This window comes from Pongo abelii, chromosome 17 (assembly GCF_028885655.2).
Source record: "Pongo abelii isolate AG06213 chromosome 17, NHGRI_mPonAbe1-v2.0_pri, whole genome shotgun sequence".
Taxonomy (NCBI): domain Eukaryota; kingdom Metazoa; phylum Chordata; class Mammalia; order Primates; family Hominidae; genus Pongo; species Pongo abelii.
Genome location: NC_072002.2, coordinates 33,119,483 through 33,145,193, shown reverse-complemented (window position 1 = coordinate 33,145,193; position 25,711 = coordinate 33,119,483).

Here is a 25,711-nt window from a genome sequence, read left to right as displayed (position 1 = left end):
TTTTTTTTTTTTTTTTTTTTAGACAGAGTCTTGTTCTATTGCCAGGCTGGAGTGCAGTGGTGCAATCTCAGTTCACTGCAGCCTCCGCCTCCTGGGTTCAAGCTATTCTCCTGCCTCAGCCTCCTGAGTAGCTGAGACTACAGGTGCGCGCCATCATGCCCAGCTAATTTTTTTTGTATTTTTAGTAGAGAGGGGCTTTCACCACGTTGGCCAGGATAGTCTCAATTTCTTGACCTCATGATCTGCCTGCCTCAGCCTCCCAAAGTGCTGGGATTATAGGCATGAGCCACCGTGCCCGGCCGATTCTTCTTGTAAGTAGATTTCAATATAGATAATCCCACAAAGATAATTATATTGTAACGGTATACAGACCCAAACATATCTTCCAGAGAGCTTTAAATTCTCCAGCTTAGGTATATTCAATTGATGCTTGAGCTTATTCAAAGTGAAGCCTCATCCTAGAGCTCAAAACCTGATTGCACTAGTACCCATGAGTACTATTTACCAAATACTTCTGACCCTCCTTTAGGGAAGATAGTAGTGTTGCACTTCCCTTCTTCTTGGAGATAGGTGTGACCATTTGACTTCCTCTGGCTAATAAAATGTTAATGGAGGTAACAGGTCATTTCTGGCTGAAAGTGTTAAGAGCCAGTACCAGATCCAGTGCCAGGTGAGACAGAAGACACACTTCACCCATCTCTCACACTTGATGCAACTATAAAACCTGAACAGAAGTTGTAGAGCAGCTATTTGAGGTCTTTGAATAGCAAATTTCAGCAGATACGTTGGGGAAGAATATAAGAATGTGAAGTGAACTAGTTTAAATCATCCTGAAATTACTTGAACTACTTTGAAGTGCTGTTTGAACTACTTTGAAGCCCACAAAACTAGCAATGGGCCTCCTTTTTTTTTCTTCAACATCACCCAGCCCAGACTTGATAGAAGTAAGCACTGTGGCAAAGAGAGAGCCCCAAGAACAGTCCTCTAATTCTGGCCTGAGGAGCTAAAATGGGAACTTTTAACAGTCAGAGAAAATGGGAATCCCTCCTTTTATTCCTCACTCTTCTTCCATTCTTTTATCCTCCATCTCCCAGGCAATCCCACTGTGGGGATGGCAGTGGCCAGTGATGGGAGCTGGCAGCAGCCAAATCTCTGAGGGAGAGGGACCTTCCTCTCCAGTTGGAAGAGCTGAAACTAAAAATACATGGGGCCAACTCGTTGCTTTTTTTCCTTCTCTGTCCTTTAGTGGTTTGGTCCCAGAGTAGCCCAAACACAGAAGTGTTCAGCAAAGTGGGGCAACTAAAGCCCCAAGATTTGGGCCAGAATTCTGAAATGGGGAAACCCAGGGAGCCAGAAAATGCTGGGAGATAGCAGACAGGGAAGAGTTTGATCCCATAAAAGCAGTCCCATAACCTTTTCTATAAACTCCAGGTCTCCTCTAAGAGTCTCACACCCATGGATCTGATACTAATTCACATACCAAAGACTGTGAACTGAAGAGATAGACTACCACCACTGAGTCACAGACTACCCATTGCGTAGGACATGGCCTGATACACCTGAAGTGCAGTATAAAGGCTTTGAAACTGAATTGGTACTGGCGCTACAGCCTACAGGAGGAAAATTGGAACCTACTACCTGAACCTAACAATTTTCCTAATCTTAAAAAATATCAACATTCTCCAGTGGATTTAAACAAGACATATTCAAAATGTCCAACATGCAATCCAGAATTACTCAACGTACAAAGAACATCAAAAATTCATAAGAAAAAAGACCATCAGCAGATGCCAAGGCCAAGATGACACTGATGTTTGAATTACCTGACAAAGACTTTAAGGTGATTTTTGTTAAAATGCTTGGAGAGAAATCATGAACATTTTTGAAACAAATTTTAAAATAGAAATTCTCAGCAAATAAATAAAGATATTAAGAAGAGCTAGTGCTCAATTCACTAGGCTTTCCCTCTGCCATGGAGACCAGCAATGTTCTAGCCCAAGTGATAAATAAAGGACAACATGGAGCAGAATACTCAACTCACCTGTGATAGATGTGTAATATTAATGAGGAATAAACCTGGTTGTCTTAAACCACGGAAATGCATGTGTCGCTCCTTACAGCAGCATAACCTAACCTATCCTGACTGATAGAACTGAATACTCTGAATTTTATGATCTAATAAAACTTTATGTATTGGTATCAGGAAAGTGAACATTTTGGACCAAAACTAGTATTTACTCCAGGTTAAATCTCCAGATAAATTCTATAACTCTTCCAAGATAAGCACCTAATTGCTGATTAAGCCCTCTTCTTAAGAGACATATATAGTATATAGTTCATCTAGCTTTCTTAATTATATAGCTTTCTCTTTTTGTGATGTCTACAGTAAAAAGAAACCAGAAATTGTTTGGATTTCTAAATTAATAATAACAGTATGCCAAGCAAGATTACTCTGAATCTGTAAAGAAACAATTATGAAATATTATACATTTAAAATTAAGTTAATTATAGTTTTCATGTGATTAGTACATTCCCTTCTTACCAGATAAAATCAAACTTGTATATTATACTTTAAATCTGTTAATCAATATTTACTGTTATGCATTCACTCAAAATATACACTTAAAACTGTGGTTATCACTGGGATAAAGAATAAAAAATGGCATAAAACAAAATATACTCTGTACTATTTCCCGGGTCTATAAACAATACTCTATAAAATGAAGTGGAGTTTTAACATAATTGAATTTATATAATGCTTAATAAATCAATGTTTGACCTTACTTTATTTGTCAAGAGCTCAGGTTAAGTTAAAAAGGCTTGGACGAACATTTAACCCCATGACCCATGTCTATTGATTAAAATACTTTTTCTAAAAATCTTGAAAATTCAGTGTCCAAGAATTGCTATAATCAGCTTACAAAATATCTAGAATGATTACTAGAAATGCGGTACCTATTTTAAGGCTCATAATAACCAGATTGGCAATACGTTTGACAAATTAATGGCCTAATTTTTCATTCCTTTGTTATTTATTTTAATAACCTGATTAGCACAATGATGTTGACTCATGAATTACTTAAACCAAAACGGTGCAATGTAATTGTCATTCAGCATCAATAACTTCATTTTCCCTCTCGGGCAGATTAGGCTGCATTTATGCATTCTCCCTCACAGTGAAGGAAGAGGAATTGTTCTTTCTCTCCCTTCCACCTCCTCTAATAATGCTCCTCAATACGTATTCCCATGAGATTTACATGGAAATATTAACAATGAGAAATCTTGTGGGCTTTTTAAAAGTTCTGGCTCAATTATCATCATGAGAGACAATGGGAAGGAAAATAGAGCTGTTTGGGACATTAATCACTTATCATCTCTGAATTGTTTGAGCCAGACGTATATAATCATCATATCTCTCAATTGCCTTTATTTTAATCCATATACCTTAAATCAGATCACAGAAGTTTTCTTTTAAAAAATCCACATTATAATATTCTGCAGTAAAAATGCCATAATTTTTCAAAGAGTTTTGTCAATGTGCGTTACAAAAGTCACATGCTGTTTGGAGTTTGCAATGGGATATGGTCAGTTATCAGATTAGCCACCATGATGTCCTTTCTATGATTTCTGGCCTACAAATAAGGTATTGTTCTAAAAGATGTGAAAAGCTTAAGAGACTCCTTATAGAGAAAATAGATTGGGGCAAAAAGCATGGAGTTAGTCAAACAGCGAGAAGGCTTTTAGGGTTGAAATGAACTAGTCATATGGAAATATGTCTGAGACTAAAGACAAGGTTCTAAGACTAGGTCTGTCCATTTCAGCCACATGCACGAAACAGTCAGGGAAGACAAGGGAAGTTCCTAGCTAATAAGAAGATTAGAAGGACACAATAATGCTATCAAAATTACCTCGAAATGGAGGTAAACAGCTTAAATGAAAAAATAGTAGACTATTGGGAACAAAGGTGGGAGGGGTAATTTCCACCTGACTTGAAATGCCAAATCTCTGGAATTTAGATGAGTCTATATGAAAGATGAAGGTTCAAGTGAGTTAGTTAGAAGCATTCTACTAAAACCGAGGGCGACAGACAAGGAAGGTGTGTGTGTGTTCATAGAAAGAACAAAACACTCTATGCCAGAAGTTCAAAACAACCAATCAATTTAAAATGGCTATTTTACTGGGTTGATTTTTCTTCTCTGGTAAATTCTGAATTTTGTTTACAGTATTAGCATTTTTTCAAAAGTTTTTCACTGTGCTTTTTGAGCATTTGAATGCTTTTTCGTTTACTTTTCAGACAGTTTTTAAAATGTATTCTCCACCAATTATGCATGCTCTGCTCATTTAGCAATGCCTTCATGAATTTATATTTTTCTTGTCAGATTTTACTTAGCGTTTTCAACTACTGGTTGATGTATTAGTAACTTTTCTGTATCCTGGAGTGCTTTTACTATTTATAAAAGATTAATTTTTTTAATTTTCTTTTTACATTTTCATTTAAAAGTCACTTTCATCCAGTGATGCCAGTTTTGACTATTTAGCAGAGTTTCTTATTTTTTACCACCTTTTTAGTACGCTTTATATTTAAGCAGCATTCTTCATTAAAAAAAATTTATAAATGGGAGTTGAACAATGAGAACACATGGACACGGGGAGGGGAACAACACACACTGGGGCCTATTGGGGAGTGAGGTTGGGGAAGGAAGAGCCTTGGGAAAAAGAGCTAATGCATGTTGGGCTTAATACCCAGGTGATGGGTTGATAGGTGCAGCAAACCACCATGGCACACGTTTACCTTTGTAACAAACCTGCACATCCTGCACATTTACCCTGAAACTTAAAATTAAAATTAATTTTAATTTTTAAAAAACCTATCACTTGTAATGAGGAAAATGGTTATTTTTACTGGGTTTTTCTAAAAGGGTAGTAATATTTTAAATACTACTATTTTATATGAGAATAATATAAGTAAAATAAAATGATGAGAATATGTCTAGATCATTAAAACTCTTACAATCAGAGGCATCATTATATCTTTTCCTCCTGTTTACACTAATACATTGTCAATACTATTTCCAAAATATGACAAAGAATTCTTCATCAAAATGAACAAGAAATCATAGACTGAAAGAATGCAAAGTGAGTGATTTAAAATACATTTGTTGTTTCTATCAATTAAATTTTTGCAGATCTCTTTAACCTTCCAGCAATTTTCTCAGACTGCTATTGTCCCATAATCAGAAAGGTCTATACAGGGTTCAGTGATAAAAACTGCGGAAAAAAATCTCACAAGATTGCCACAGTGAAACCACATTGGTGAGGAATAAAAGACATTATACAGGCTTTGTACCAGATTGCCTTAGATTCTACATCTTCTCTGTTGCATATTAGCTACCTGTTCTTGAAAAAATTGTTTCTTCCTCCATAAATGAAAGGAAAGGATCTTTGTTAATACTGAACAGATAGCATATGTAAAATACTAACACACAGGATCCTATAAATGCTGATTCCTTTTCTTCTCTCACTCTCAAGAAATACATATATTAAACTCTGCGCAATCCAAACAGGATGGGTACCCTGGAAGATACAAATATGAATCAGGTGTGATCTAAAGAAGCTTACAGGAGAGACAGGAAGGGTAAAAATATAAACCACCTTTTTAAAAGGCAAATAGACAACCATTCGGTCAAAGGACATGCAATAAGTAGTTTTACCCTGCTGAATTGGTTGACCGGGCCAACTGGTGAATGGAAGGTTTTATTTCCCTTTTTGGCCAGCTCTGCCCTGCCTGGTGAGACACAAGCCAAGTCCAGGCCTGGAAACAGCCAGGAGGCCTGTGTTCAGAGAAGGGACCACGCGGGTGAAGGAGATCTGGGAAGCTGAACACAAGCCCCTCTGAACAAACATCCCGCAAAACCAGAAACCAAAGAGAAGGGTTGTTATCAGAAAACAGATTCAAAAGAACTGGTTCTGACTGGACACAGTGACTAAAGCCGGTATTCCCAGTACTTTGGGAGGCTGAGGTGGGCGGATCATGAGGTCAAGAGTTCGAGACCAGCTTGGCCAACATGGTGAAACCCCAGCTCTACTAAAAATACAAAAAAAGTTAGCTGAGTGTGTTGGTGTGCGCCTGTAATCCCAGCTACTTAGGAGGCCAAGGAGAATCGCTTGAACCCTGGAGGTGGAGGTTGCAGTGAGCCGAGATCATGCCACTGCACTCCAGCCTGTGCAACAGATCGAGACTCCGTCTCAAAAAAAGAAAGAAAAAAAAAGAACTGGTTCTGGGGGATCCTGAAACAAATCCTAAGACAAAAGAGTCTCTCAAGTAAGACTAATGAGCCTAGGGTTCTTAAGTAGGTGCTTTTAACATATAAGGATTTTTGGATAAACTCAAGATGTCTGCAGCAAAGAAATTCTCCAAATTAGCTAAAAACAACGGACTTTGAGCAACTTGCTTGTACTATTACTGTTCAGTGTGTCCATTGCATGACAGGACTTACTCACTGACACAATGAGTGGTCTGACAAAAACTCTAAAATACATCCCTATCCACTCATATCTTGAATGTTACTGGAGGATGAATGGGCAATGTACTACTTAGAAAAGCCCAATGTTCAAATCTACTCATAAGATTTGGGCTTGCAATTAGTGAGCCATCTTTGGGAGAAAGTTCCTTTATCTAAATTAAACCCTATTTCCACTTGAATGCATTTAGGTTTGCTTGCCCTCAGTTGTAAGTTTATTCCTGACAATACCGCCCTGGTATTCAGCACAGCTGAAACAGACCAGGTTATGTCAGCTCTCCCTCTATGTCTGCCTTGACTCCAAGATACAAGGGAGGAGGGGTGCAAAACATAGACGAGTTGATGGAGACTTCATGTATCTTATATGAAAAGGGAAAGAAAACAGCTGCCTTTCTAAAATCAAATATGGTTTATACTTTCCATCCATCAGAGATTAAATTTAGACTTCACAATGAATGCAAAATCCATTGACTACTACATCTCTTGTCAACTTGAGATATAAGAAAACCAGAAATGAGCTTCAGACTCCACAAAAACCAAAGCATGGTATGAGATGGAAAAGTAAAGAATGTGAATTCATGTAGAAAGTTTCTTCCACTCTTGTCTTTGCAAGGAAGAAATACAGAATTTACCACTTACTGAGTCCCAAGTCCTGGATTCTTACTTACATCAGTTGATCCTATCTCCCTTCATACAAATGAGAAACTTTGAAGGCCTTGAAAGTTTAATCTTTTTCTCCTAAATCATAGAACTTACACATTCATAACTTATGCTGAAACCCTGAGTTGTCTAAATCCAACACTTCCACTTTTCATTATCTTGCTGGTTTTGTCCCATTTTCTACTGTCGTGTCTTAATATCTCTCCTAGTTCCTTTATGAAATTACAATTCTTCTGTTGTAGTTGCCATAGGTATGCCATATGCCTAGAACAATTCATCGAGGGTAAACAAGTATGCCATATACCTAGAACATTTTGAACCATAAAACTCAATTCACAAATATGGAGGCCTACCTGTACTATAAATTCTTAATTATTTAAGTACTTATTTTTTTTTTTAGTATAAAGGTGAGCCATTGGCTTTCAAGTAAATAGAAGATAAGAATAGGAGAGTTGATCATACTAGGGAGGATGGTCAAATGTTTCAAAATCTATGGTGCTGTGCCAAGTTACTAGGATAAAGGGTGGGCAGTGAGCACACTTATGAGAGTAATTTGAAAGCTCCTGTATTAGTTACATATTACTGTGTAACCCATTACTCCCAAGCATAGCTTAAAACAACATGTATTTATTATAATACAATTTATGTGGATTATGAATCTGGTCACAGCTTAGCTGAGTTCTCTGCATTAGAGTTTCTCACAAGGCCACAGTTAAGGATTCAGCCAGGGCTGCAGTCTTACTTGAAGGCTTGACTGGGAAGGATCTGATTCTCAGATCACCCACATGGCTATTGGCAGGAATCAATTCTTTGAACATTGTTGGATTGAGGGCTCAGTTACTCAGGAGCTGAAGACCTCCCTTAGTTCCTTGCAATATAGGCCTTTCCAGAAAGCATCTCACAACCTGGCAGCTGGCTTCAATCAGAGAGAGAGAGCAGGTGAGAGAGCAAGAGATAGTCTAGTGAGAGAGACAATGCTGGCAGATGGAGGACATCATTTTTTATAACCCAATCATGAAAGCAATATCCTCACACTTTCACCCCATTCTGTTTTTTACAAGCAAGTCCCTAAGTCCAGATTGTACTCAAGGGGAGGAGATTACACAGAAATGTGGGTCCCAGGTGGCAGTGATTATCGGAAGCCAGTCAGAAGCTGCCTGCCACAACACCCTAGAAGACTGTAACACTTTCCTCTCCGGCCCCCTCCCTCATGTTAGGTTCCTTTTCTTTCTAAACGGCAGACTGATATATTGTTGTCTGAAACCTTCACTGAAAACACTTGGGAATAACTTGAAAAGAAAACTCAAATCAGTCAGTCTAGAATTGGTTTATGAAAAAGGCAAAAGGTTTGGGATTTTTGCTCGTGTCCTTTGTCTTGAGGATGGGAAGTGCTGACAAAAGGTAAGGGAATTTAGCTATTTGTGAAAATATAGTTTTATTTTATTTATCCATATAATTTCATTTCTCTGTTGGTGGAGCTTATTAAGAGCTGGACATGTAATTAAATACACCTGAATCTACCTGGTCTTTAACAAAAATTCATGGTCATTATGTTTACTTTTCATCAGAGACCATAAAGAGGTATTCACTGTTATGGTCAGTTAGACTGTGTGTGTAAATTACCTGAAGACAATATGATTAATAACTAACTTATTTTTTAAGCCCACTAATTATTTTTGCACTTTGGTTTCCATAGTTACAAATCTTTAGCTGTTCAGAATAAACTCATACACAAGGGAGTCTTTGCACTGGTTTATACATTGGGAGCAATTCCAGATCTGGATGATGATGGGCACCTGAAAAAAAAAAAAAGTTTTTCTTCAGGGTTAGCATGCCCTGACTGCTGCCATCATTCTCAAATCACCTTTCATATGTCAGAAAACTCTCATTAAAAATCTCCATGGAAATGCGTGGCAATTCACATATTAACACAGGAAAAATAATTTTAACAGACACCAGAGTAATGTTTATTTCTACTTGGTGGGGTGGGTAGTGATTCTCTGCTGCCACACACAGCTCTTATAAACATACACATTCTTTCTTTTTGAAGGAGAAATTCTCTAAGGCAGTAGTTTTTTAAGTTTTTATATAGTTTGGTTTGCCCCTGAGCTAGACTTCTGTCCTGAGTCCCCTTGCTGGAAACAAAATGAATAAAGTTCCTCCTTTGATCTCCCTGCCCAGCACGAGTAGCAGGAGATGCTGGATGTCAGCCCACGGAGGTTTCCTGTTGTGGCTGTGGCCTGGACACCTGGTTCTGGCAAGGCAAGCTTGCCGAGGAGTCTGAAAGCTCAGAAAGCTCCACTGGACTTGTGGAGTGCTTTATCCAGCCCACCGTGTCCATTTCCTGGATTCCCAGGGCCTTTGGAAGCTCCCCTCAGGATACAATGAACACCACGATTCTTTATATTCTATAAATTCCAATTCCAATGTCATCCCAGCTCACAGGACGCTGAGGCCCTCTCAGCCCTCTTCCCTATCGCTCACACAAAGTGCCCGAAATGCTAGTTTCTCTTGGTTCCCCAACGCCAAGCCCTTCACCAACTCAGTCTCGTACTAGTTGTTCTCTCTGCCTGGACATCTCTTTCCCTTGACTCTTTGACATTTCTTTCCCCAGATCTCAGTTCAACTGGCACTTACTTAAAGAAAAGTTCTCTAACCCACCTGTCACTCCTCATTTCCTACTATAGAAATCTGCTTATTTTATTCATAGCACTGAGCTTATTTTCTTTCTTTATTTGCTTAATCATTTTATTTCCAACTTCCCCAGCAGAATGTAAGCTCCATAAGGACAGAGCCACATCCGTCTTGTTCATGACTATACACCCTCAGTGTCTAGCACAGTGCCTGACAGAGAGTCACTCAAAAACTGCATATTAAAAATGTTGAGTTATTCTAACATTCAGAGTGATTCTAGCTTGTACTTTTGAAAGCTCAATATATTCTGAGTGTGTATGTTTTATATGAAAATTTCAAAGAGAAAGTATTGAGGTTGAATCTGAAAAGAATATATTTATGTAATCATGAAAAGTTTTACAATATATTTTAGAACATATATATAGTATTGTCCTATTTCTTTGTTTAAATTTGCATGAATAGAGCTGCCATTTAGGAGAAGAGTGTGGATAAAAAAGAAACTTGCTTGTGTTTAAATGGTATGTGTATAAACACCTGTAAATTATAAACCGTGTTTTCAAGAAGTATGATTATTGCTATGTGAGTGTAATCTGAGGCTGAAATTAGGATAGCAATGCTAGAATTCTTGGTACTCTCGAGTACTTGAGAATTCTAAGAAGCTAGGTAGTTGCTGTGCAGCATAGTTAAAGAAAATATAGTTTCACTTTATGGAGAATTCCTGAATACCATTAAATATGATACATATTAATAAAGTAGAAACAACTTAATGTACTTCTAATGCTTTATCCTTTGTTTCTCCTTTTATCTAGCTCTTCCTGAAAACAAAAAGGATTTATGAAGGAAAAAGCAGCCAATCAAAGAAGTCCTGAGTTTCAATTCTATTTTGGCCACTTAATAGCCATTTGACCTTGGGCAAGTCACTTTACTGGACCTCAGTTTCCTTGTATGCAAAAGGTTTTGTAAAAATCATATTAGTTGAAGAATGTAAAGAGTTTTATAAATTACAAAGTGATTAAGAAAAGTCAAATGTATTGTTGTTTAGGAACAATGAAAAAAAAAAGAAACCTTGGCATTTTTTCTTCAAGTTCTTGCCTAAAATGTTTATTTGTTTGGCCCTTTTTAGATTTAACAAATTCTATGTGTTTAAATATCAGTGTGGACCCCTTTCTTACCCTACTGGATTTATAAGGTACTAAAAGTAGATATGGATCTCTTCTGTCTTGGTTCACTCTAAAATGGGATGTTTGCAAACATCTTGGTTCTTTTTTTTAATATGGATAAAGCTTATATTAATTTTTGGCTTGGTATTAAATTTTGTTTGGAATATTATTAACTGATTGAGAATGTTTTCTGTTTCTGTTTGTTGTTGTTGTTTATTTATTTTACCAAATTTGACGTCATCTCTACCTTTCCTGGAACCTTTATTTTGTTATGAACTTTTGCTGATTGTAGTCTTCATGTAATACCGAAAACAAAAGATGGCATATAAGCCTCAATCCTAAGAACTTTCCCTTTAGTTCTCATTTCTACAATGTGTGAAACCTTTTTAAATGGCTTTGTTAAGAGATTTTTCTGGAAGAAGGGAAGACATGAGAAAACTCAAATTACTTAACAGCCAATCCCTGCCAAGTCTTCATAATGTTCCTCTCTCATACATCACTTTGAAACTACCTGCCTAGTGGTTTGGATTTTTGAAACCCTAGTGGTTTGGATTTTTGAAACATTGCATTGGTCTTCCTGTTGCTACCGTCTTGACTTTTTACTCCTGTTTTGGTGGAGTGGGAGAGTCCATTCTGTCTCTTCAGGCCTGCCAGCTTTTACTCCTTTTGGCAAAAGGAAGCTCATCAAGTAATCCAAGCACCAAGAGAACAGCTGCCCTGGCCAGTGATGGCCTCTGACCTAAGAGTCGCAGGTTAAAGCCTTGTGAGTAGTCCCTTAAGTGCATTTATGAGGCAGTCCTGCCAAATCGCTATAATACTGACTAGTTCTGCCAACTAGAGCCCCTCTTGGGAAATTTGAATATAAAACATTCAAAGGGAGCTAATGAACAGCCAGAAGCAGGAAGTCACACAGACAGAAAGCAGTAAGCAGAAACCACAAGCAGAAACAAGGCATGGAAGTGTACATTGGTAATCTTCAGTAATAGCCTAGTTCTTCTGGCTGATGCCATTCTTGAGGCAACAACCCTTAGAATCCTTATTGGGTGTCCAAAGTTGCTGTCAGACTAGTAAAGCTATGGCTGGATACCAAATGCTCTTGGGGGCTACATGTCCACCCCTCTCTTCTTTACTCTCTGCATATCCTTAAAAGAAGACCCCGTTGTGAGAGGTCACTGAGTGTAATTCCTTCTTTGGCAATGGCTAAGAACAAAGCTTACTGTGATCACCTCATACCTTATGGCCTGATCTCAGTAACTGACTTTCTGCCTTGGTGCTTCACCTGGTGCTAGACTCCTAGAGTCTATCTTGTTCTGTCTAGTATTCCCAAGAACTGGATTCTATCTCCTAAATCCTGATATATGGTCGGCTTCTCATTACTTCTGCCAGATTGTTCTACTGCCAGCTGGCTTGCTAGACTCTACCTATTACTTGCTGCCAAGTTCTCTGAATTCTTGATCCACCCACTTGAAAGCCAGCCTCCCAGATGATGAAGTGTGAGATCATCTGTCAGCGTCTTTTCAGGAGATGACGCAGCCTTTGTCCTGTCACTATTGGCTACCTTCTGCACTGTCTGCTGTATCCTGCCATGCCCTATTTCTGATCTGTTCTGGGTTTGACCTAACTGGATAATCAGTGTCCCCCACACTACCTATCTGTTACATCGCTCATTGAAAATGAGTTTCCTTCCTCCTTATGGGAGGTAATTACAATAACTGCCTAACTGGTCTGTGTGACAGATCATTCAGCTCTTCTGCACACCATATGAGTCACTTTTTTAGTCTTTAAATGAGACTTTGGAAACATGCCCATATTGGGAAACCATTAACTAAAATGCCTAAGTGTGAACTTCTTATCCAAGTGTTTGAGGTCCTCTCCAGTCTGACATTCATCCACCTTACCTTCTGCCTGCTTGACTCCTCTGCCCCAGCTAGAAAAGTCTTGCTAACAACTTTCTAAAATTACCTGACATATTCTTTTTTCTTGCCCTTGAGTATTATGTCTTGCTAAATTACAGTGTCCACTGAGTCCTCTTTAACCACTGGAATCCCACTCAAGTCCTGTGTAATTCATTAACTCAGCCAAAAGACGGTGACTACCACTTGCCAGTCACAATACTAGTTTATAGTTATCCAACAAGATATAAGATCTCTTTCTCTCAAAGTGTTTTTAGTCTAAGCAAGAGAGCTGAATGCTAAGCTAAGAAACAATTGGAGAATGTGCATTAGGGAGACCACACAAAGGAGGAAGCTGTAGATTCTCAAGCACCAGGAGAAGTGTAATCACAGAAAGCTTAAGGATGGGCAGATACTTGATCTAAATCTTTATTTAATGATAAATAAATGTTTGAAAGTTTGTAGAGATGGGGACATTGTAGGCAAAAAAGTTAAAGGAGCAACAGTGGAGATGCTAAGATGTGTCTTCCATGTGTACAGAACAGCAAATGGCAGAGAGTGGGTGATGGTGCAATCTGGGGATGCAAAGAAAAACACAGATCATTGCCTCTCATAAGAACACAAGGCATGGTCAGTTTGGAGAATTAGGAAGACTTCCCAACTCTCTTCTATCTCCCCCTTGTCGCTACAATTCTTGCTTCTTCCTCTGCTGTTGATTGTATAGATACCACAAAATTTAAACCTCCCCTCTGTATCACCATAAGCTGCTTCTTCATCTCATCCCACCTTTCCAGCCACAATGTTTTTTAGCATATAACTATTTCTTCTCCCATTTCATCATGTTGGAGGCACCTACCTTTAAAAGTTGTAACAATAAATTCATTCAACAAATATTTATTTACAGTGGATGCTATGGTTAAAGTGTTTATTTGCGGTGGATGCAGTAGTGGGCGACCTCAGCTCTCTTTAGGACCTACACATGTGTTCCCATAGCTTCCACAAATGTTGGCAGCTGATGACTCAGAGTTGTCACCCGTCAAGAAATTGAACTGAAAATTCAAAAATTGAAGGAAGCTTCCTTTCTTAATGTTTGCTCCCTTCCCAGGACCAGTTAGCATCTAATAATTGATACCTGAATAGGTACAAAGGCTGATCCCCCTTTTCTTCAGTGAAGACAGCCTAGTAGTTCCATCTCAGCTCCAAAGCAGTCTACAGAGTCACTTAAGATATCTTTTGCAACTGCATCGCAGTTACTTTCTCCTTCTCCCCAATCAGGCTTTCCTAATCCCTCATAGGGATTAACCCCAATTAATAAACTTACCACTAAACTTTCTGCATGCCAGTTCCAGAGCCTCAGAGACTATTTCTCAGGGAGTGTAACCTATAACATTATTTAATGAAAACCATGGTTCCAAGAAGAAAAACTACAAAGTGAATTTTATTTTTTTAAGAAGAACTAATAACCACATTCCATACACCAAGAGCAGTGTTACACCTGGAGAAGATGCAAAGAAGAGGAAATGGCCTGGGTGGTGGCAGTGCCATCTCCCAGTTCTGGAGGCAGGAGAGCCTGCCAAGGGGAAAGGCTGGCTAGATCCCCATCCTGCCAAACTCTCTAGGACTAAGTACAAGATTAGATTGCCTTGCTTTACCCAGTCCAGTAATTCATAGGTCCAGAAGGTTAAATCTGAAATCTCTTTTTCTTGGTGGCTTTAAAACAAAATTAATTTCCCAGTACCAAAGTGGTGAACATGGTCCTCTTTAGAAATAAGAGAGAAGGCAGCCAGGTGCAGTGGCTCATACTTGTAATCCCAGCACTTTGGGAGGAGGCGGGCGGATCACCTGGGGTCAGGAGTTTGAGACCAGCCTGACCAACATGAAGAAACCCCATCTCTACCAACAATACAAAATTAGCCAGGTGGCGCATGCCTGTAATCCCAGCTACTTGGGAGGCTAAGGCAGGAGAATCGCTTGAACCCAGGAGCCGGAAGTTGTGGTGAGCCAAGATTACACTATTGCACTCCAGCCTGGGCAACAAGAGGGAAACTCCGTCTCAAAAAAAAGAAAAAATAATAAAAGAAATAAAAGAGAAGGCTAAATAATGCCTCAAAGTTATTTTCAGGCAAAGACGCAATATTAAAAGTGATGCACAATTTGAAAGAAGCTATTTTAGTCTTGATCAAGGATGCGTTAGGGATTTTAGGACATTTGTTTGGGTCATTTCATGGTATGAGAACTATTTATCGTAGGTTGGCATTGTGTCCCATTTATATTAAACCTATATATTGAATCTATTTTTACATACAGCTTTCTAAATAATAAGACTGTTAAATACTGATAATCAATTATAACCCTGCATTGAAGCCATGGATCTGCTACTTAAGAAGAAGGATTACTGAGCAGTGGCCATCAGCACATTTATTCAAAGAGATGATAATGATTTTTTCCCCTGGCAAACAACAAGCCTACTGTATCACCCCAGACTGCTTTTAAATGGATGTGGGTTTGCCACTCCTAAGGTTAAAATTAAAACATGTACATTCTCTCATACCAGCATTATTTATCAAAATGACAGTGTGACCATTTTTCTTACAGCTTAAAATGGCACATTGATGATAATTACTTTAATCTATTTTTTAGCACACTATCATATGCTTGAATTGCTGATGTAATTTTGAAGTTAATCTTTATTTATAGTCATAAGTCTCCTGTGGTGTAAGGATTGGTCATTCATAACTATGCCAACGAGAAGTAGATGCTCAATTTAGAAGGAAGAAGTGGAATAGAAAATAGAACTTGTTAACTTCTTCTCAAACTTTTCATGCAATTTTCTAGATTAACCTTCATACAAACAAAGTTCATTTATCTTTTTATTAATAGAAGAGCAGATCTCCTGACTAGCATAGAAGAACAGAACCCTATCTGGGTATAGGAAAAGCTCATGCATTTATTTACCATTCATTCAGCATACATCTTGTATGTATGTTCCATGAGCCAGCAATATGGAAGCTGCAGGAAATAGGATGTAAATTTAAAGAATCCTTGGGTATAGATTCCATTTAAGCAGAAACCATGACTGATTTCTTCACTGCTCTATATCAATGATAGAAAAATGGGGACTCCACAATTATTTACAGAGTGAATAAGAAAGACATAGTCTCTAACTTCAACAATTTTATGACCTAATAGAAGATATCACCAAAAAAATTCATATATTTTCAAAGAATTTAAGATAATTAAAAACAGGAGTAGCTTTTTAAATAGTAAAGTGTAGCAGTTACAGATTTCAGATCAGATAAATATGAATGTGAATTTTGGTGCTACCACTTAGTAGCTGTCAGACCTGGGCAGGTGTTTGGTATCTAAACCTCGGTTTCATTAGCTATAAAATTAGAATAATCACATTTTTCTGAGTAGTTGTAAATATTAGACATTATATATATATGTATAAAATGTCCATAATATATATGATGTCTAGAAAATTTGTTGTTACATAATAGACATTCCATTCATTCATTCATTCATTCAACTGATATTTATGTTGAGCCCCTTCTGTAAGTCAGGAACTGGAGATGCAGAGAAAAAAACAGACTCTCTTCCAGAATGGAATCTACATTGTGGTACAGTTTCTGATAAACTCAGTAGCCCCAAAAGATGGGATCTTTCTCTCTTCAGTGTCACAGAGCCAATACACAAAACCAAAAGGCCAAGGAACGGAGAAGCAAGAGCATGGCTCGCAAATCAACTTCTCAACTAGCGAGGGATAAGGGGGTTAAAATATAGGATTTCTCTAATGAAGAGGGTGGACAGTAAAAACGAGGGGAGGAATACCTAGGTCTTCTCTGGAAATGGCTGGTGGACCTCTCAGAACCAGCATGCCACCTTCCTTTTTGTTCTTTTACAGCTTCTTCTGGTTATTGTCATGGTGATTGTCAACTGTCATGATGCTGGTAGGAGTGTCATTTAGCATGGAAATGAAATTAAAATAAAGTATCAGGTTTTTCGGGGGTCCTTCAGTCAGCTGTCTCACTTCTAACCATTCTCAGCTTGTCTGGTTACAAGGGGAACTTCTTACTGAAGGCATCCTGTATTTTAAAGATAAGCAGCCTGAGAACAAGGTAGAAATTCAGCTAGGTCACACAGGCTTTACACTGGGCAACAGTATGTTAGTTAAACATGTTTTGAAGAAAGCATTAGAGTAGGGGAGGAGTGTTGTTTAGCGAAGATGGTTGGAGGGGCCTCTCCAAAATGGTGACATTTGAGCAGAGACCTGGATAAAATGATAGAGAGAGTTATATGGCCACATAGAGAAAGCACATTCCATTAATGGGAGGAAAAGTGCAAAGGCCCTGAGGCAGGAACATGCCGGGAACATAAGAACTGGTGAGCTAGAGTGAGACAGAACAAGAGGGTAGGAAATGAGATCAGAGAGCCGGCTCCAAACCACAGAGAGCTTGCAGGTGATCTAAGGCCTTCACTTTTTATTCTAAAAGATGGGAAGCCATTGGAGGGATGTGATAAAAGCAAGGACAGGATGTTTCATGTTTTTTAAAAGAATCCCTGGCTGCCGTGTGAAGTCAATCCTTTAGGGAGGCCTGGATAGAAGGAAGAAAACGTTGTTGATGTTAATGCCCTTCATCAATAGCTTATTGGTAGTATTTAAATCAAAAATTTTTAGGAAGCTGGCATAAAGTCAAACAAATGATGTTTGGATGGAGCTCAGTGTTTGGCCCCAGTGTTTGGCTAGTTTTGCCTCCGCATATTGGCTGCTCTGCCATGGAAAATGCTACCAGCTCTTTCCCTCTCCTTGCCCCAACCCTGGCCAGGTCCTGATCTTCGCATTGCTTGACCCTGTGCAGATTCTTTTCAGAGACTGAATTCTCAACATTGAAGATATAAAGGGACTGGTATCAGACAATTCCATCCTATGGTGATATGAAAACAGAAAAATCAGAGACAGGTCTCAGTTAATTTAGAAAGTTTATTTCACCAAGGTTGAGGATGCACCCATGACACAGCCTCGGGAAGTCCTGACAACATGTGCCCCAGGTGGTCAGGGCACAGCTTGGTTTTATACATTTAGGGAGATATGAGACATCAATTAATATATGTAAGAAGTACATTTGTTCAGTCTGGAAAGGCAGGACAACTTGAAGCAAAGGCAGGAAGACTCAAGGCGGGGAGGAACCTTCCAGGTTACAGATAGGTGAGACACAAAGGGTTACATTCTTTTGAGTTTCTGATCAGCCTCTCCGAAGGAGGCAAATCAGATAGTATCTATCTCAATGAGCAGAGAAGTGACGGAATAGAATGAGAGGCAGGTTTGCCCTGAGCAGTTTCCAGCTTGAGTTTTCCTTAGTGATTTTGGGGGCCCAAGATATTTTCCTTTCACAGTGAAAATCAAAAGGAGTGACTGAGGCAAAAGTCTCAGTCAATCAAGGTATATTTAGCCAGATTTAGGGCATGTTCCAGAAAAAAAAAAAAAAAAAACGTGAACCACAGAAGAGCCTGGGGCTTTTTCTCAAAGAGGTTTTTAGGAGGTTTAGTATTTCTACATTCCTTAAAGGTGGGGAAGGCAGGAAAGAAGAGGGGCAGGTAGGCAGTCAGGCAAATGGTTTCATACTTGTGACTTTAATTTCCTGCCCAGTAAATCTACACTTTACATAAGATAAGGTGAATGTTTGAAGAGAAAAGGGGAGCAGAGGAAGAGTCACCTACAAAGACATCTTTGGGTAGGTGGAGGAACTGATCTCTTATTTTTGTTTTACAGCTGGGAAGATAAGCTTATAATTGACATTATCAGTGTGGGATGAACTTCAGTTTCATACTTTAGTTTTAGGGGCTAGACTTAGATTTGTAGACCTAAAGCTAAAAGTGGCATGTCCTTGTTTATGGGAGGTCAACAAATAATTTCCTTATGAATGAGCTGTGGAGGCAATCATTCATAGATGCCAGAGGACTTTTACCTTTCCGTGGGGATCCTGCTAATACATAATGCCAGCAACAGCTATTCATTTGGAGGAAGGTGTTGTCTGACTCAGCCTCCCAGCTTCCTTTTTGCATAAAGAGTTTGGGGGTCCTGAAGTTTTTAGATTTTCCTTTACAGTGGAATAACTTCAGGTATCAGCTTGTCAGATGAATCTGAGGAAAACTCAAGGAATAAAGACAAAATGTGAGTAAAAATTATGGCTTTCCTCTTGGTTAAAACCCCAAGTATAATATGTGTACATAATATTTTATCACTTACTGGGTTGTTTTAATGAGCAAAGGAAACTGCTTTTGCAAGTTGTCACTCAGAAAGTGACATAAGACTCCAGTATATTCGTTGCTTAATAAACTTATCTTCCAGTTCTCTCATTCTTTCCACCTCCTCTCAAGGTGGGAGCCAGAGTCTCCTCTTCAGGACACTGACTACTATATTGCTTAAGTGTCCATCTCTCTGCTTGCCTCTGCTTTCCTCTGGCCAATAAATGGGTAACTATTATGGGACAAGAGTCGAGAATATTGGCTTAGAAAAATTTTCTTCCACAGCAACTTCAGCCATTGCATCCTCAGAAGAAAGAATTCAACTGAGGGGCATAAAGCAGAGAAAGAGACTGAGGCAAGCTCCAGAGCAGGAATGGAAACTTATTAAAAAGGCTTTAGAACAGGAAAGAAAGTAAAGAACTCTTGGAAGAGATCCAACTGGGCACCTGAAGGTCAAAAAGAGAAAAAAAGATCCTTTAACCTTGACCCTGGGACATTATAGGCTTGCCCCTTTCCTGTGATTCTTCTTTTAAGGTGGGCTTTCTGTATGTACGGTGCCCTCCTTACCCTTGGGAATTGAGCACATGCAGTGTGTTTAGGGAGTTATAGGCATGCCCATCTGAGGCTTTCTTCCCTTTTCCAGTGGAGTTTGCCTCTGGAAGATCATTCTTCTCCATTTTTGTCTCTTTACACACATTCCCAGGAAGTTGCTTCTCCCTGGGACCTGCATTCAATTAATATTGTGATGTTAACAGGTGTGGGCCATCTGGAAATGAACTCTCCCTGGCACTGCCAAATTATCATTTTTAGAGAGGCAAAGCAATAATTGCCAAACTGTCACCTGACATTTCTAATGGGTGGTGGGGAGAGCCCTCTTCTGCCCTGCACATGACTATCTGTAACAAGTCCATACAGCAAAGTGAAAGCAAGTTTACTAAGAAAGTGAAGGAATAAAGAATGGCTACTCCATCGACAGAGCAGGGAGTTCCCAAAAGGGGAGGGACATGCTCACCTTAGGTACAATGCTTGTTTATATCATAAGGAGATGTATTCCATTACAAGGGTTTTTAATAACGGATTAATTTTTCTAATTACTATATTTTGCAAGAATCAACATTTTTATCTTTTTTTTTTTTTTTAGACGGAGCATCACTCTGACGCCAGGCTGGAGTTCAGTGGCATGATCCCAGCTCACTGCAACCTCTGCCTCCCGGGTTCAAGTGATTCTCCTGCCTCAGCCTCCCGAGTAGCTGAGACTACAGGTGTGCGTCACCATGCCCATCTAATTTTTCTATTTTCAGTAGAGATGGGGTTTCACCGTGTTGGCCAGGATGGTCTCCATCTCCTGACCTTGTGATCCTCCCGTCTCTGCCTCCCAAAATGCTGGGATTACAGGCATGAGCCACCATGCCCAGCTATATTTTTATCTTTAAAGCAAAATTAGGAATGCTTTTGTCCTCAAGATATTGGGATATCAGGACATTCCTGAGTCTGGGTCTGTTTAGTAAATGTTATCAATCTGTTCCCTTAACTGTAAATATCTAGAGGTTAGGAATATCTAACTTCTGGGAAATGCAGCCCAGCAATTCCCAGCCTCATTTTACCCAGCCCCTAGTCAAGATGGAGCTGCTCTGGTTCAAACACCTCTGACTCAAGGAACTCTGCCTTCATTGACGATTTTGTCTCTTCATTTTTGCTGTAACAATGCTACTCTGACACACTGGAAACCTAATATCTAACAGAAAGAATAATGAGGTGAAAAAAGAATTTGCACAAGAAAAAAGAAACATGTATTATTTCAAATAATAATCCAGAAAACTCTACTATTTCCATTTTATAGGTGAGAACACTGAGCCCTAAAAAGGTTAAAAAAAACTTGCTTACATTTACATAGTTCATTGACAGCAGATTCAGCACTCAAATTGATATCTAACTTCCCCAAATTCATGTTGTCAGTTACCACATGACCAGTATCGTCCCCATTGTTATGCATGAGAAACCTAAGCCTGGAGGGATTAAGTGATTTATTCAAGATCACATCATTAACACACTGCGGAGCCAGAAGGAGAACCCAGATTTTCCGCATCTTACCAGTGGTATTTCCATCCTGCCCATCCATTTTCTCATGTCTTGAATTTCCCATTCATCCACAGAAAGTAGTAGTCTTGAAGTTGTCCCATGGAATTAATGGAGTTAATATTTCCAGTTAGAGGAAAAATTTCATTATTTAACATTATTATAAAATAAAAATGGTATTTGCACAGTAATCATCCATATTTACTTATGATTTTTCCTATCATTTTCAAAACAACTTTCAGGGCAACACATATTAATAATACAATAACAATGATGACTATATGATAATCTCAAATAATGCCACATGTAAAATTGAATATTAGTGAATATTTCTATGACTATGACAACAGAAAAAAACAATGTTTTCAGTGTACAAAATGCCCTAATCATTGCTGTGATATTATGAAAAAGCTAGCATACCTCCCAACATGCCTTCCAGTTTTCTAGGAATGATTCTTTACACAGCTGGGTCTGACCTCCAGAGCTGCTGGAGAAGATCTATCGTAGATTCTTTGTCTGAAAATAATTAAGCTCAGGAGAGTAAACAAGGAAAAGAGATATTTTTCTTGGTAGATACAAACATTAACATTTGACCCATGGTAACAAAGTAATAGTGATTGCTTAACTATTGAAAGAGAATCTTTTATATTTGCAGCTTATAAATACTTGCTGCTTACTTCCCTCCCCTATGCAATATGCTTGTTTTATGTTTTGTAAACAACCCAGAAATCTCCACAGCAACAACCATAGTATCAAAACCACATTATAGCTTTGAGTTTGGAAATATGTAGGGTGAAATCTCAAATTTTCTTGGATGCAGTGTAATATGAAAAGGAAAGATTTTCCAGGGGCTTTGTGTGGTCAATATTACATAAGCATAGTCACAGCTCAAAACCATGTATTAAATCTTTGTTCTAATAAGTCACTGCTAACTGTACATTTAAAGAATATCTTAACTCATAATTTTTAGGAAAATAAAACTAAAATCAGCCAAATGTGCAATCCCACAAACTAGATTGAGCAACTTGCACTGGGGCTATCCTTTCATTTTCAATGTCTACATCTCACTCTTGCAATCTTATAATGTCCTCTTTGAGTGTACTTTTGTCTAATTACATAAAAATCTATAACATTACCAAATTATTTTCAAGAATATCAGTAAATAAGTTACTGTTTTGTCTCTATCATCTCATAGCACATCAGAGTGGTACCTACAACAATTGATCATAGAGGAACGCCTCTTCCAAAGAGCTCTAGAAGAAAAGAGCCCAGTGGTAAACAGCCCATATACTCTGCAAAAATAAGTAAACAAAACATTTGATAATGTATTGAAATCATCTTTTTAAATGATTTCCTGAGAGAGCAAGAAGTCAAAGAATGCAGAGAAGCTGAAAACAAGAGAAAAAGAAGACACTTGGAAGATAATAAAGGCCTAAAGCCAACTTTTCCCTAGGAAGCATCGGCTCAATCATGATAATTTCCAGTTTCTGTTTTCATGGAAGTGCAGAACATAGGAAATAGGTAATAAAATCAAAGACTACCCAAAATGAAAGATTTCACAGATCTCTTCATAAAATTGATAAAAATCCTGGAGGGTGAATAAGAATTAAATCAACCAAACAGAAGGATCAGCAAGTAAGCTCAATTCTCTAAGGTTCCCTGACTAGTAAACACAATTTTGCTTTTATAATTTATATTTTCAACCTGGATTCCTTCTACATATATGGTCAACAAGGATTTTTAAATGATATCAAATTGGAAATACTATCAGATGACTGACAGAAGCCAACAGAATTCCTCTCCAGAGAACGCAGTCATATTCAGGCCTCAAAGAATTATCACAGCTGAAGTTCCAAAAAACATGAGTTCATGATAGAAAATCATGAAATATGTGAGCATATAGGGTGAAATTAATGAGAGTCAGCCAAAACAAGATACCAGCAATAATTATAAATATTGAAATTAATTAGGAGAATATAAAATTAGCACTTTTTATGTTTCAATCAATAAGATATTTATTGAAATTATGGGCAAGGGACAAGAGACTATATAAATTAAATAATAAAATTTGAAATAAGTGAAATATATTTTTTTTAGAAATGAAAAGTAAAATAATTGAAATGTAAACAGATTAACAGATTACAGGTTAACAGATTAACAGGTTAACACATTAAAGAGAAAACTAGGTACAGCTGAAGAAAAATTTAATGAACTAGAAGATAGATGCAAATATAGTATCCTGAAATTAACCCTAAATGCAAACATATGGAAAATATGAAAGCAGTTAGAAGGAGTGAAAAGGTCTAACCATACGTTTGATCAGAGAAACAAAAAGATATGGTACAAAGTAATTAAACTAAGGCAATAATCAAAGGGATAGAAACAAATAATTTTTTGAACTATGGAAAGACAGAAAAACCTCGGATCACAGAAACCTACTGATTGTCTTACAGAAAAAATATGTATATTATCTATACCTGTACAATTAGTCACCAGACGTTTGTGGTGAATTTTAGAGCATCAAAGGCAAGTGTGATATTTAAAGAAGTCTGTGATAAGAAGAATTATTTTAAACCGATAGCTACAATAGAAAGCAGAAAAAGTAAAAGGCTTTTTAATCTTCCTTAAAATAGTATACTAACAAAGCTGTTTTTCAAGGATAATAATGAAATTTCATTTTCAGCAAAAAAAAATCTAAATGAATATTTACTACAAATTCTCATTAGAGATCTAAACATCTGCTTCATTCAAAAAGAAAATTATCATAGAAGTTCTGAGATGCAAAAAGAGAATAAGGGTAGTAATTTTGGTAAATCTGTGAATCATTATTTTTAAAATAATTATAACGTTTAAAGAATGGTATTAAAAACACAGATTAAGGGAAAACATTAGATAGAAATAGAATACAATTTAGTTGGAGAGATGCAATGAGTTAAAGCATTTTAACATCCCAGTTAAAAAGGGTAAAGTAGAAGGTAAAGATATTGATCAACTTTACACATTATTTAGTTACATATGCATATAAAACTATCTAAAATTATTTAAACTAAATATATAAAAAAGAAGGTGGTGCAACATGGCAGAAAATGATTTTTCAGTAATTGTCCTGCAGAAACATCAATTTGAACAATTATTCACACACACAAAAAAATCTTCACAAGAGCTAAGGAAACCAGATGAGAGATTACAGTACCTGACTGTAGCACAATAATAAGAAAAGATGCATTGAAGAGTGTAGGAAGACAGTTTCACATTACCCACATCACCTCTTCTCCAATCCCAGGCAACACCATGTGGAAAAAGATACCATCTTATTGGAGGAAAGAAAGGGAAGTGAAGGAATTTGCTTTGGACCCCAATAGTGGGTCTGCCACCATAAAACAAGGCATTGAGCAGAACTCCATGGCCTCTGACTTCAGGCTGGTATTCATAGACTCAACCTCCAGACACGACCTGGTAGCATACAGAAACCTGTATCCCCTGTGAGGTGGATTTGAACTCCAGTTCACATCATTGCCAATCACAGTGACCTTGAGCTCCAGACAACATTCAGTTATAACAGGTCTCAGCAGCAGCAGACTTCAGGTACAAGCCAACATTGCAACAGATTCAGAAGCCAGAAGCTTTAGGCACACACCAGCTCTGCACCAGCCTCAGCAGCCATGGGATTCCAGCTCGATGCCATACCAGTCACAGTGGCCCTGAGTTTAGGGAGCATCAGATGGCCTGCTTAGAATCTCTGGACAGGATCACTGTTGAAAGCCATTCCCAAACAAAGCCAGTCTGTGAAGAATGAAATATGTACCTATTTCTTCAAATGCTCAGACATTAATGCATGGCCACAAAGATCAAGAATAATCATAGAAACATGACATCATCAAATGAACAAAATAAAGTGCCAGTGCCTTACCCTAAAGAAATGGAGATGTACGAACTGTCTTACAAAAATTCAAAATAACTATTTTTATCAAACATCAAGGAAATAGAGAGAAACAATTCAACAAAATGAGGAAGACAATAAATGACCAAAATAAGAAAATTAACAGAGAGATTTTTATAATTTCAGAAAAATCTAACAGAAATCCTGGAACTAAAAAATACAGTGAATGAAATTAGAAGTAAAATAGCATCAACAGCAGAATTATCAAGCAGAAGAAAGAATGAGTGAACTCAGGGATGGGTCATTTGAAAATACACAATCAGAAGAGAGAAAAAAATGAAAGGAACAAAGAAACTTTTGTTTCTCAAGATTTATGGGACAACATCACAAGAGTAAATGTCATAGGAGTTAAAGAAGGAGAAGGAAAAAGGAGTAGAAAGTTTAAGAAAATAATATCAGAAAACTTTCCAAACCTGGAGAAAGATATAAATATTCAGGTACAAGAAGGGCAAAGATCTTCAATAATAATGAATTCAAATAAGACATAATATAATCCAAGACATATTATAACCAACTGTCAAAAGTCAAAGACAAAGAGAGGATCCTGAAGGCAGCAAGAGAAAAGAAGCAAATAACATATAA